At 37.6% G+C, this 12,014-nt stretch overlaps 1 long non-coding RNA gene across 2 annotated transcripts; it reads right to left on the bottom strand.

Annotated features, from left to right (window-relative positions):
- Positions 1-1,954: 1,954 nt before the first annotated feature.
- On the bottom strand, positions 1,955-10,340 carry LOC125481098. Of its 2 annotated transcripts, none has more exons than XR_007261204.1 (3): positions 10,187-10,340; positions 3,957-4,005; positions 1,955-3,106 (listed from the first exon to the last, which is right to left on the bottom strand). It is a non-coding gene; the product is annotated as an uncharacterized LOC125481098 (long non-coding RNA). The 2 variants fall into 2 exon arrangements; XR_007261205.1 differs by lacking the exon at positions 10,187-10,340 and adding an exon at positions 5,436-5,740.
- Positions 10,341-12,014: the final 1,674 nt, after the last annotated feature.

Here is a 12,014-nt window from a genome sequence, read left to right as displayed (position 1 = left end):
GAGTGGAATGAACTGACAGAGGAAGTGGTAGATACAGGTAACAGTTACAACATTTAAGAGATATGTGGACAGGTACATGAATACCAAAGGTTTGGAGGGGTATGGGCTAAACTCAGGCAAGTGGGTTTAGTTTGGGAACATGGTCAGCTTGAATTAGTTCGACCACGGGGTCTGTTTCTGTGCTGTATGACAAAAATAGATCAGGATAGGAGGGTGAATAGTTGTTAATGGGGACTATTAGTGACTAACAACAGTGGGTGTGTAATGGCAGGCTATGTGACAACAAGGCCTGGTGTGGCGGGTAGGGGGCTGGGACATGGGAGAGTTTAGGCCCTAAAATTATTGAACTCATTATGGAGTCCAGAGGGCTGCAGGATTCCCAAGCAGAAAATGAGATGTTGTTCTTCCAGATTGCATTGAGCTTCGCTGGAACACTGCAGCAAGCCAGAGACAGATGTTGGCCAGGGAACAGGGTGGTGTGTTAAAGTGGCAGGCAACAAGTAGCTCAGGGTCTTTTTCTGTGAACAGAACATAGATGCTCTGCGAAGAGGTCACCCAGTCTACACTTTGTTTCCTCAATGTAGAGGAGACCACATTGTGAACAGTGAATGCAGTAGACTAGATTATGGGAAGAGCAGGTGAAGTGCTGTTTCACTGGGAGGTATGTTTGGGTCCTTGGATACTGGGGAAGGAGAAGGTAAGTGGGCAGGTGTTGTACCTTCACCGGTTATAGGGTAAGGTGCCATAGGGCTGTGAGGGGTGGGGGGTGAAGGATGTGTGGACCAGGGTGTCCCAGAAGGAACGGTAACTGCAGAAGGTGGACAAGGGAGGGGAGGGGAATGGGTGTCTGGTGGTGGCATCTTGCCGGAGGAGGCAGAAATGGCATTTGATGATCTTCTGGACGTGGATACTGGTGGGATGGTAGGTAAATCCTCACAGATGCTGCAAGACCTGCTGAGCTTTTCCAGCAACTTTGTTTTTGTTCCTGATTTACAGCATCCGCAGTTCTTTCTCTTTTACCGAGATGTCAAGGCTTGGATCTCGGTGCAGTAGATGTTTGCTACAAATGGTAGCAGGGATAAGGGATTTTAGTTACATAAGTGACTGGAAAAGCTGAGATGTGAGAGATGTTTCATATTTATATTTTTACACAAGTATAAACCAGCATTCCTAGGTCATATTAATGCAATCTAATTTAAGGCAATATTCTGGATTTACCTTTTTGGTTGTTAAGAATCTTTCGAGATTCACTGAAATGCTTATGTTCTGCAAGACTCCTGCTAGGAGGGAAACTGAGATGAGGAAAGAGGCTTCATAGGTTACCTTTATAACATCTCCTCCAACAGTCTCACTGACTAAAACTAGTAGTCAAGAAGCAATGCAATTAGTACCACAAGTATTTTTACTCCATTTAAATGAAAAAAATTGACTTGTAATCCCAGAGATTCTACACATTCAATTGCCATCTAGAATGATTAATTATGGGTTCACTTTCCTAGAGTAGATCAGTGAATTCCTAACAAACCCTTAAATACGTAATTGCATAACATTCTTGCATGTCATTCCTCCATAGCTCAGGAGATAACATTTCTTGGCTGTTTTAAACTATTTTGATTTGGAATAAAGTTAATGCAGCTGAAAGAGACTTATCATTTAAAAGTTCTATATTTAATCCACTGGATCGCATGTCCTTGTAACAGATCTCCCTGATTGCTCACAGCAAATCAGAAAACAACCAATGTAGGAATTGTAGAACATTGTTACTCAGGGCTTAACTGTTTGGTGTGAGAAACTTGCATATTGAAACGTGGTCATTTTTGGTGAGATTCGAAATAAAACTGCTTTAGATCTGCATTACAATAGTTTTACAGATTAGCAACAAGTGAAATATTAATTTATTACAATAGGTCAAGTTCTAATCAATTAGTGAGACAGACCATTTCACAAATGAACATTTTTATCATCAGCAATCTTTATTAAAAGTTTTTTTTTTTAAAACATATCAAGACAGCTGGGACTGTACAGCATTTTACCCAGCCAAGTGAACAAAAACCAAAATTACCCTTGTACAATGTTAACATTAAACTTGAACCTCAAATATTTCAAATATGCACTAATGCAACATCTTTTAATCAATGCCATCCATTCATTTGGTCATCAAAACTCAGACCCAAAATTCTGAACCTTAAATGTTGCTAACTGCCAACATGCATTAAAATGAGGAGTCAGTGTACATTTTACAACCACCTCAGATATAAACAGATTTAAGTCACAAAACTGAGCACTTATGCAAGAAAATACTTTGCCAGGTACTAAAGTGAAAATCTGATGAGTAGGCTTTTATTTTAATAGCCAAAAAAAAGTCAACATATACTGAATTCCACATCTGAAGAGAATGCTAATGAATGAAAGCTTCCATTCAAATTATGGCAATTTCCTACAAAGATGTCTTGTTACCTTATAGCTTGAACAAATAACATCTTGAAAAGCAAATAAAAAAAGCTTTCACATTGTATTTAAGAGGCATCTAATTTCAGAGTTATCTAACAAAAGATACACATTCACATTGAGCTGAGTCATAGCTTGCATGTTTGTCAACAAACCCATGCTGTCCATTTTAATAGTTTGAAATAATTTTCTTTGGAAAAAAAACAGGTATGGAAGTTTTATGTACTTCAATTTGCTATTCCAATCAAGACAGTTTCATTGGTATAACATGGAGCAAGAGTTTGGGACACACAGTCATTAAGCCAAGTATTTTCACCACAAAGCAATTTGTGCTGTTGAGGACCAAAGTAATTTTATATTAAATGCCAAATTCAAAGTGTAGTAATCCAGGGGCTGGTCAGATCTTGTGAGCTGTTAAATACAAGATCCAATGTCGTGAGACAGACACACAACTAATGGAAGAAAGCCATTATTTGTAACTAGTACCATTTGCTTGATTTATACTGTGTCAAAGAGCTGGATTTAAAGCAGCATTTTAATGAGCTTCTTGAACATCTGAAACCTCTTCTGTAATGGCCTCTGTGGCACTTGCATTCGCTGCAGAGTTTAGAACATTCCCAAAATCGCCACCTCCTTCCTTGTTGCCTGCAACTTTAGACTGCGAAAAATCAAATGAATACCGATTATAAAAAGGTGATGAAAATATAATCTAAAATTAAACCAAAGGCACTTGTACAAAACATTAAGATGACGCTTTAACAATTTACTAAAAAAATCAGTGTTGAAATGATGTTCATAATAAAAATATCAAGCTAATTCTCAGTGGAGTTGACATCTTAAAATTGTGTAAGATTTTACTGAAATGTTAAAAATAGAATCCTGTAAAATTTAAAATGAGCTTTTTTTATAAAAAAGAGCCACCAAATGGAAAGTTCATTACTATTCTCCCTTTACCATAGTCCAACCAATGGCTCAATTACTGCATAATGGAATATTCACAACCTATTTTCCTATATCCGCACAAAGAAACAATAGTCTTTCCTCCTTTTTGACCAGTGACTCATTAGCAGTACAAACCTGCAAGATTTGCAAATGATTTTAAGATGGTGAGAACCCGAGATCCATTGCCCTTATCAGTGAAACATGAGAATAGGTGCCTTTCCACTCAAACAGCACGAGATAAATTCTCAGATGTTAATCCCAAATGAAAATGAATGAGTGCTTCCAGGTTATAACTGTCTTCCTCGTGACCAATATTAGGGGAAAAATCTAAAGACGTCCAAATATCAGTAAGTCTGAAGATTTTGAAAAAATAATGAAGTAGACCACAAATACATATACTACGTCCCTTTGGAAACCCAGAGGTTTAGAAGAGTGGTGGTGCGCAGAAAGGAACCTTGAAGATTGACATTCTAAATTTTACCTGCCTAAAACTATAGTTTAATCTTTGTAAAGCTATTTTATTCAACAACCCAAGCAAAGTCTCAAAAAGTTAACATATGCGCTACCTTTAAGCTTTCAACTCTATCTTCAAATGACTTGAAAGTTGGTGAATTTCTGCAAGAGAAGATAGATAAGATTTTAACATTCAATACCGAAAATGACTTTCACTCGTTTAGATTTAGCCATAATATTTTAAAAGTAAATCAAAATTAGCATTGTTTTCTAATCTATTGCAGAATGATGCCTCCATCTTGCAACATTTTTAAACCAGCATTTGATAACAATAGATTGTACAATATTTACAGCAAAGCCAACAGGAAAAAGACACCAGACTAACAAACAAAAACTGATCCAAAACTACATAAAATCAACTTTGGTAACATTATAGAACAAAAGCCTATGATATGATGTCCATGAATCATTTGAAAATGTATTTACGCAATCACAAATACAGAATCAATGTAGTGAAATGCAAAGAGTGTGCAGGCAAATTAAACATTTCATCTACTCTTAAAAAGGATCATTTTAAACTCGGTCATACTACACTAACACTAGAAGAAAACAACATTTGGCAAAACTTAAGGCATGTTCTTCTGGTCTTTTCTTGGAACTGCCACATTCTATACCAGCCCCTGCTGGAAAAATGGTGTGTTGCAATATTTAAGAAGAAAAATAAAATAAACATTGAGATAACATCCAAGAACAGCAGTGTGAAACCTGGGTCTAAATATTTTTTCTTCCACACTGTGGAGAAGTACTTTTACTTGTACTTCAGTTGAGCACCTAGACCTTGCCACTCAACTGCACAGTATGGCTGAAGCTTTGAGCAAGTAGTACAGTGTAGTGCGGTCATCCAGACTGTTCCAATACCAAAGTAAACTTTTCCTCTCTCCCACCCAAAAAATCTAGAAACTGCAAAGCTGTATAGTAATTATTGGTTATCTGCCAGGATCCTGGAATGGGGTAGTGCTGGTTAATCAAATCTGCCAGTTATCCCCTGGATACAAGACAAGATGCTAACACCTGGACACCACAGTGAAAGTACCACAAATGAAGACCAAGCTGACAACACAGCTGACATCACAACCTTCGGACAGAGGAAAAAAAAGTTGTCAGTTTCACTGACAGTTGCTCTGAACAGTATATCTTTGTTTAGACTAAATAACAAAAACTGACCCAATAATTTCAATGTAAAGCCCAAAAACAACTTATGTACATTTTACAATATTAATGATAATCTTGTGTTATTATCTGAACACTGAAAATAACTAGATTTTAAAGAAAAAAATCATCTCAGGAATTCCTGATACAAGAAAAATTCAGGTGGTATAGTGCTCAATACCATAAGTTCATTGCTACCACTCCCACAACGAAGTCTAGAAATTTCAAATCAACAAAAGCCACAAGAGCATGACCAAGTCAGTATTCAAATTTGAAGACAGAAGTTCAAATATCAATCTATAACGTCTGCTAACTACAGTGTACTAACAAAACAGACAATGAATTAGCCATTACATTTTATTTCAATGCATATAATACAGTACCTCATAGCAGGCATGCTAATTGAGTGTCGTAGGGAGTGAATGCTAATCGGCCAGCATTAAGGAAACAGCAAAAAGTTAGTTCAAAAACATGTAGTACTTGGTTTATGACAGACTAATAGGAAGGAATGTTTCCAAAACACCACCTTCCACTTTTAAGCATTGAAAGAAACAATTTTCCATTTGTGGCTCAGCAGACCAACCTTCTACACAGTACATCAATTCATGCATTTTATTTTCAAGTAATATTTAATTTCACGAACTGAACAGAGATTGATTTTGTGCTTCATTATCATAAATTACACCTTCCTTACCTAAAAGAATGTGAAAAAGCATGTAATCTGCAGGATGTCATCATGATACGGTGAGCATTAACAAGAAAATTGAACACAAAACAGGTCACTAGTACTGTAAATTTAATTGATTTTAACATTTCAGACTTGGCTGTTCTTAGTTATAGTAAAACAATTGTAGAGTAGCCAGAATTTTCAGGAATGGTTTGCATTAAGGAAAGCTCCTGAATAGGTAATTCTCTAACCACAAGGGTGCAGCTGTTTTTGTGGAGGTGGTTCTTTCAAAAGAAATTAAGAGTCTACACGATCAAGTACATCTGCAAGATATTGTATCTCTTTGTAATGGTCACAAACTCATCTTGCAAATTTATAATATTTGGCCTAAATACATCTTGGCTCAAGATCGCGTTATGTAGAACTCTGGCCTAGTACTTCATGGCTCATGGATACAAATGGCATCTCAAATGAACTATTCTTTTTGTAGAAAATTATTCTTTGCTTTTGGAAGTGAAGCAAATACATTACATCGTAACAACAAAAATTTTTATTACTTCAGTTTAAACTAGGATCACATTCAGATCATGCATTAAAAGCCCTCATTTAAAAACTAAGGTTCTGAATCAAAACTATGAGAAATAAGAATGGCATTAAAATATAAACTATTGGAGCAACAAAAAAATACTAATCAAGCAGAAGTAGAAATTCAACAACAATTTTGATCAAATTTTAAAATTTTAGGCAAAAGACAAAAAATGCCAGAAATACTCAGCAGGGCTGGCCCAGATAGGGAGACTGTTTCCCTCTCCACAGATGCTGTCTGATCTTGCAGAGAATTTCACATTTCCAGCATCAGCATTCTTCTGTTTTTGTATTAACATTTCTAGCATATTGCTCCCATTTAACAACACAAGCATTGATTGTGATTTCTAAGTAGTAAAGCATTAATATCAACATTCAGCTAAGAGGTTGTGTGTGTAAAGTGACTTATTACTTAGGTTAAGGGCAGGACCAGCTGCCAAAACCAACATATATTCTGAAAGTTCTTGACATTTAATAGCATTTCTCAAATGATTCATTTTATGCTTCAGCATTGGTGGCTAGTGTAATCTCCAACAGATACTGGTTGAACTTCTAAATTATGAGAAAATTCTGCTCCAGCACCGTTGAGAGTAGCATTTGTATTCCACAATCCATTCACTTTGTATCATTCTGGGACACATCAGTGTTGTTTGCCGGGTGCTTCTAATCGGTTTCTTTCCCTTTCTTCTATTACCACCAACACTCGTTCCTCTAAATTTCTTCCTCCCTTGTGACTGACTCAAGATGGGGTGGAGTAATAATGTATGATGTACTGGAGGGCTGCTGACAAGTGAATATTCTGGGCACAAACCTAGATCATGACTGTCAACTCAAACTTATGTCCTTAAGCATTGAATAGTGTACTGTTCTTGCTCACTGGGTGAGATCAAAAGTCATGAATCCCAAGTGATTTTGTTCTCCAATGTCCCTAATTCAAGCTAATTGCTACCATCTTACTCTTAACTCAGCCAACTAGCACTTGGGATTTCATGATGTTTAGTACTTATAATAGGTGGAATACAATAGCAAATCCACAGCAAAAATGGAAGCAAAAGTAAATAGTAATAACTTATGTCAGATGCCAGCAAAATTCACAGTTGAGTATCCAAAGCTTATGCAGAACCAATCCTCTTCACAAATTTGAATAAATCAGAGGGAGCTAAATTACTAACTCCACGAGAAACTGGCTCAAGGTTGCAGAGCTACCACCAAATACAGTGAATTCTTTCATTATAGCTCTTATGGCAAACTTAAAACAGTGATTATATTCCATGGAAGTAAACCTATATAGTTTCATTTCACAACAATCTGTACTACAGGACAAAAGGGTGCCAATTCATTGATAAGACTGGCCAAGGTATTGACAAGGCGAAAGAGCAGGCTGCTGTAGACTACTCTCCATTAAAAAAATACAAGGTTTGAATATACTCCCTTAGTTTGTAGAGGATGGATCCTTTCATGTCACTTCTAGCAAATTTAACTGAGCCACATTAGCAACCAATTTGGAATAATCAACTATTCATGTGCTCACATCAAGTACTGCCTAATTTAGAATCACAACAGTAGATATTTGACTGAGTTTTGCAAGTGAGATTGAAGACAGTCTGTATCAAGCTCATTATATGCACCCAAAGAAATATGTTTGACTCAATCAGCTAATCTTTCAGACATTTGGAATACATATAGAGCATAACATTAGCACTGAAATCCACATATCCTGCTGCTCAATTGTAGAGTGGTCTGATTCTCATTTTACAGTGATGACAGCATCCTCCTGGTGAAAAACATAACTTGTGTAGCCACTGAATAGAAGCAATGTAAAACAGGTTCTTAACTTCTGTTTCAAACTTGAGATACTACTATTTCCAGGATGCTTTCAGGTATGCCAGACACTAAGTAACAGAAGTGATAGCCTTTGCCAAATTTGCAAGCTTGATTGGTACAGTGAACAATACTACTCAGAACAAACATAGTCCCGCATCAAGCTTGCAAGTGAGAAGTGAGCAAATGGATCAATCACAAATGCATGAATAGCTACACTAACTAAAGATAGCCAGTTGATCTTGTGTGGCTCATTTACAATTGCTGGAAGCAAACTACATATGTAGAGAACCCTTCTCTGCAAATAATGAAATACATTCAAGTAACATTTGTACCACACAAGGACCACCTCCAACACAAGAAAAATCTAACCATCACCCTTTAACATTCAAGGAGATACTATCACTGCATCCTTCACTATTAATATTCCTAGTGACTAGGAACTGAATTGGACTAGCCATATAAATACTGTGACTACAGAAGTTAGTTTGAGGTTAGTAATCCTACTTGGAATAATTCACTTCCTGACTCCCCAAAACCTGTCCACCACCTACAAGGCACAAGTCAGGAGTGTGATGGGATACCCCTCTATTGCCTGGATGAATGCAGCTCCAATAACACTCATGAAGCTCGACACCATCCAGGACAAAGCACTTGACTGGCACATCCACATTCATTCACCCACTCCATCACTGATGCACAGTAACACACTGCCATCTTCAAGATGCAATACATCTAAAGCTCCTTAGCTAAACTCACGACCATCTAGCAGGCCAAGTACAGCAGATATGGCAACACCATCACCTGAAAGTTCTCTTCTTAGCCACTCACCATCATACCTTCAGTATTGCTGGGTCAAAATCCTAGAACACTCCCCATGGCAATGTTGGTGTACCTACACCAAACTGACTGCAGTTCAAGAATTACCTTATCAAGGGCAACAAAGGATGGGCAATAAATGCTAGCCCTGCCAGCAATGTCCACATCCCATAAATGAAGTTTAAAAACTTTTGATAGCTTTCAAATACACAGGAGATTGGGGTGTTGTACAGGTACAGCACATCTGCTGTGCAAATAATCCAATCAGTGGAACACAAAATGGTTACGGGGAAAGACTTAGAATGTATACTTCTACACCTGTAAGGGTCTTAAAATCAGAAGAAAAATTTGTGCAATGATCAGTTTTGCTGTACAATAGATTAGCAAAAGAACACTAATTAAATGTTGAGAAAAGTTAGTCTTCTGGTAATATTTCTTGCTACACGAGCAATGCGGCAAAATAGAAAGAGCCAGAACTAGAGTTCTTCCTTACTTTAGAACAACCAATTCTAAGCACTATTGAATGAGCTATTATTTGAGAGAATTTATCAGCAATTAAGCACTGCAACAAACTCACTTCACACTTCATATTCAGCAGCTGCCGAGTCTTGAAAAATATTAAACTACAGCGGTACTAATCTATACTATGTTCAGAACAGAAAGAGCATGAACTCTTTCACAAGCCACAAGGTCAAAATGTCTGCAAAACCTTACAAAGCCTGAGTTGAGAAACTTAAATATAACTGTACATGCACGAATAATTTGAATTAAGTACTTACAGACATTAAGTTATTTTCAATTGGAAGGAAAAAAGTGTCTAGGAGCTGCAAGCTACAACATTATGGGATATTCTTATGGGAGTGGTGGGGTGGTGTTGGAGTAAAGAAAGGAAAGAACACTACGGGTTTTATGACAAATAAAGCAGTTAAGTAAAACAACTGCATTACTTGCCTTCAAATGCAAGTACCCTCTACGTACTGGAAAAGGAAGTGAGTTGATAAGGGGTAAAGTGAGGTTACTCCAAGACACTGGGACATCATTCAAGTGTATTTCCCCTCTGGTACAGTACAGAGATGCTCTTTTGCAAGAAGGCCTCAGTTCTCTCCCAGATGTGGTAGAACACAGGTGAGTTCAACTATTTACAACAAATGTTTACATCCTCCAACATGTCAAGTAGGATCTTGGTATGTAGAGGATACTTCCATTCAAGAAATGAAGACAAAGAAAGTTTAGATTGCCTACCTTTGCTCTTCATTCCAGCATCTTCCACAGGTCACACTGTCAGTAGTATTTAAGAGGAGGGGATGGTTGTGGGAGGAAAGGCAACCTTCTCAATCTAGACGAAACACCTTCCTCCAGAACAGACCTGCCAAAGTGCACGTCATTCTTAACCAACAAACCCAAGGAATAATGCTAAGAAAAACTATATGGGTTTTCCAAGTCACACCCTTGCACGTGCAATTTACAATAAACTAAAGATTAGCCGATGATGCAAATTTAGTAGAATGATGACTATACTTCTATCTGAAGACTTATACATGCTATATTTAACAAAGCAGAAAACATTGCAGGTATTGCTCCAGTCATTGTTTCAATATTACAGCAGCAGAAATAAGTGTTAAATTTGGTACAAGTAGTTGGCTTCCAGTTTCAAATACCAATAAGCTAAAGTCCTATTTGTAACTATGAAATAGAATTTCTGCTCTAGCACAAGTTCCTCAGAAGGAGCACAAAATAAAGGAAAATAGTTTTACTACGACATTCACTTTAGGTACAAAGCTTTTGCACTGCATCAGCAAAATCTACCATGCCAGAAAAGATTCAATTATTTAAGTACAATATCTGATATTCGCCTTTGCATCGGAGACAAGCACCATAAGAAATGGGAACAGAAGAAATTTTATTTTTTGAAAATGTAGAAATTTAAAAGTATGCTCCATACAGTTACAAACCAAAACATGAAAATCCTGAGGAAACATCAGAAATCTGGACTAACTTCGTTCAAAGTTCTTCCATAAAACAGGATACAAAGGGTGCTCCAATAAGTGAACAATCTTGGGAAAAGTTGGCAGAGACTGCATTAATAGCATCATTTACCCCCACCCACCAAACCTAGGCTACAGACTTAGCCTTAAAAACATGTTGAGTGCATCTTTCATAATTGTACTACTTTTACAGTTGTGCATTTCTTCCAGGCTTGAATGGCACCAATCTAGCTTCTTGCTGAAGAGAAGGTGAGATCAGTTAAGTAGGAGGCCTGAACTTGTTCTGTAACTGTTAAATGGTGGACTCATTGGAACCTCAGTAGTATAAAGAAGAGGTTCAGTGCAGTACTCAGACTGCAGGAGGGAATGAAACTACTGAGAGTTAGGCAAGTAATGAAGTTCAATGGGGAGAGGAGGGAGGGCCACTTTTTTTTTTTTCCTACTTCTGCCGGTCTTTGACCAGGAGTTATAAAGCTGCACAAGTAAACAGAGTTTGAAATAGAAGAACAGTAACATTCTCAGAAGAACAAATTCAGTGATCGAATTTTCAGTCTATAGTAAATTATAGAAATTTAAGCTTGCGTTATGGCAGGGCTGCTCAGCCATATGGAATGGCATCCTGTGACATGTTGGAAAGACTGAAAATGCCACGGGACCTAGCTATAATCGCTGGCAATAGAAATTCCAGCTCCAAGTTTCAGAACTTGGGTAGTGGATGGGCTCACTATGACGGATGCACAAAGTTTACAGTTACATGATAAAATGTTCTGATATGTGGTCATACCCCAGCTTAAGGGCATGCAGACAAAGGGGGATTGGGTAACCACCAGCAAGTTCAAGAAACCAAGCAGACAGTGCAGGAGTCCCTAACGTCCTCCTGAAGAATTGATTTTCCTATTTTGGATGCTGTGAGGGGAATGATTCCTCAAAGGAATGCAATAAATATCAGAAGGGAAGTGTAGGGTCTAGGCCCGAAACGTCAGCCTTCCTGCTCCTTTGACGTTGCTTGGCTTGTGTTCATCCAGCTCTACACCTTGTTATCTCAGATTCTCCAGCATCTGCAGTTCCTGCTAGCTCTAATAAGG

Source organism: Rhincodon typus, unplaced genomic scaffold (genome assembly GCF_021869965.1).
Source record: "Rhincodon typus isolate 14 unplaced genomic scaffold, sRhiTyp1.1 hic_rhity00000859, whole genome shotgun sequence".
In the NCBI taxonomy this organism is placed as follows: domain Eukaryota; kingdom Metazoa; phylum Chordata; class Chondrichthyes; order Orectolobiformes; family Rhincodontidae; genus Rhincodon; species Rhincodon typus.
This window is presented reverse-complemented; position numbering and strand designations above follow the sequence as displayed.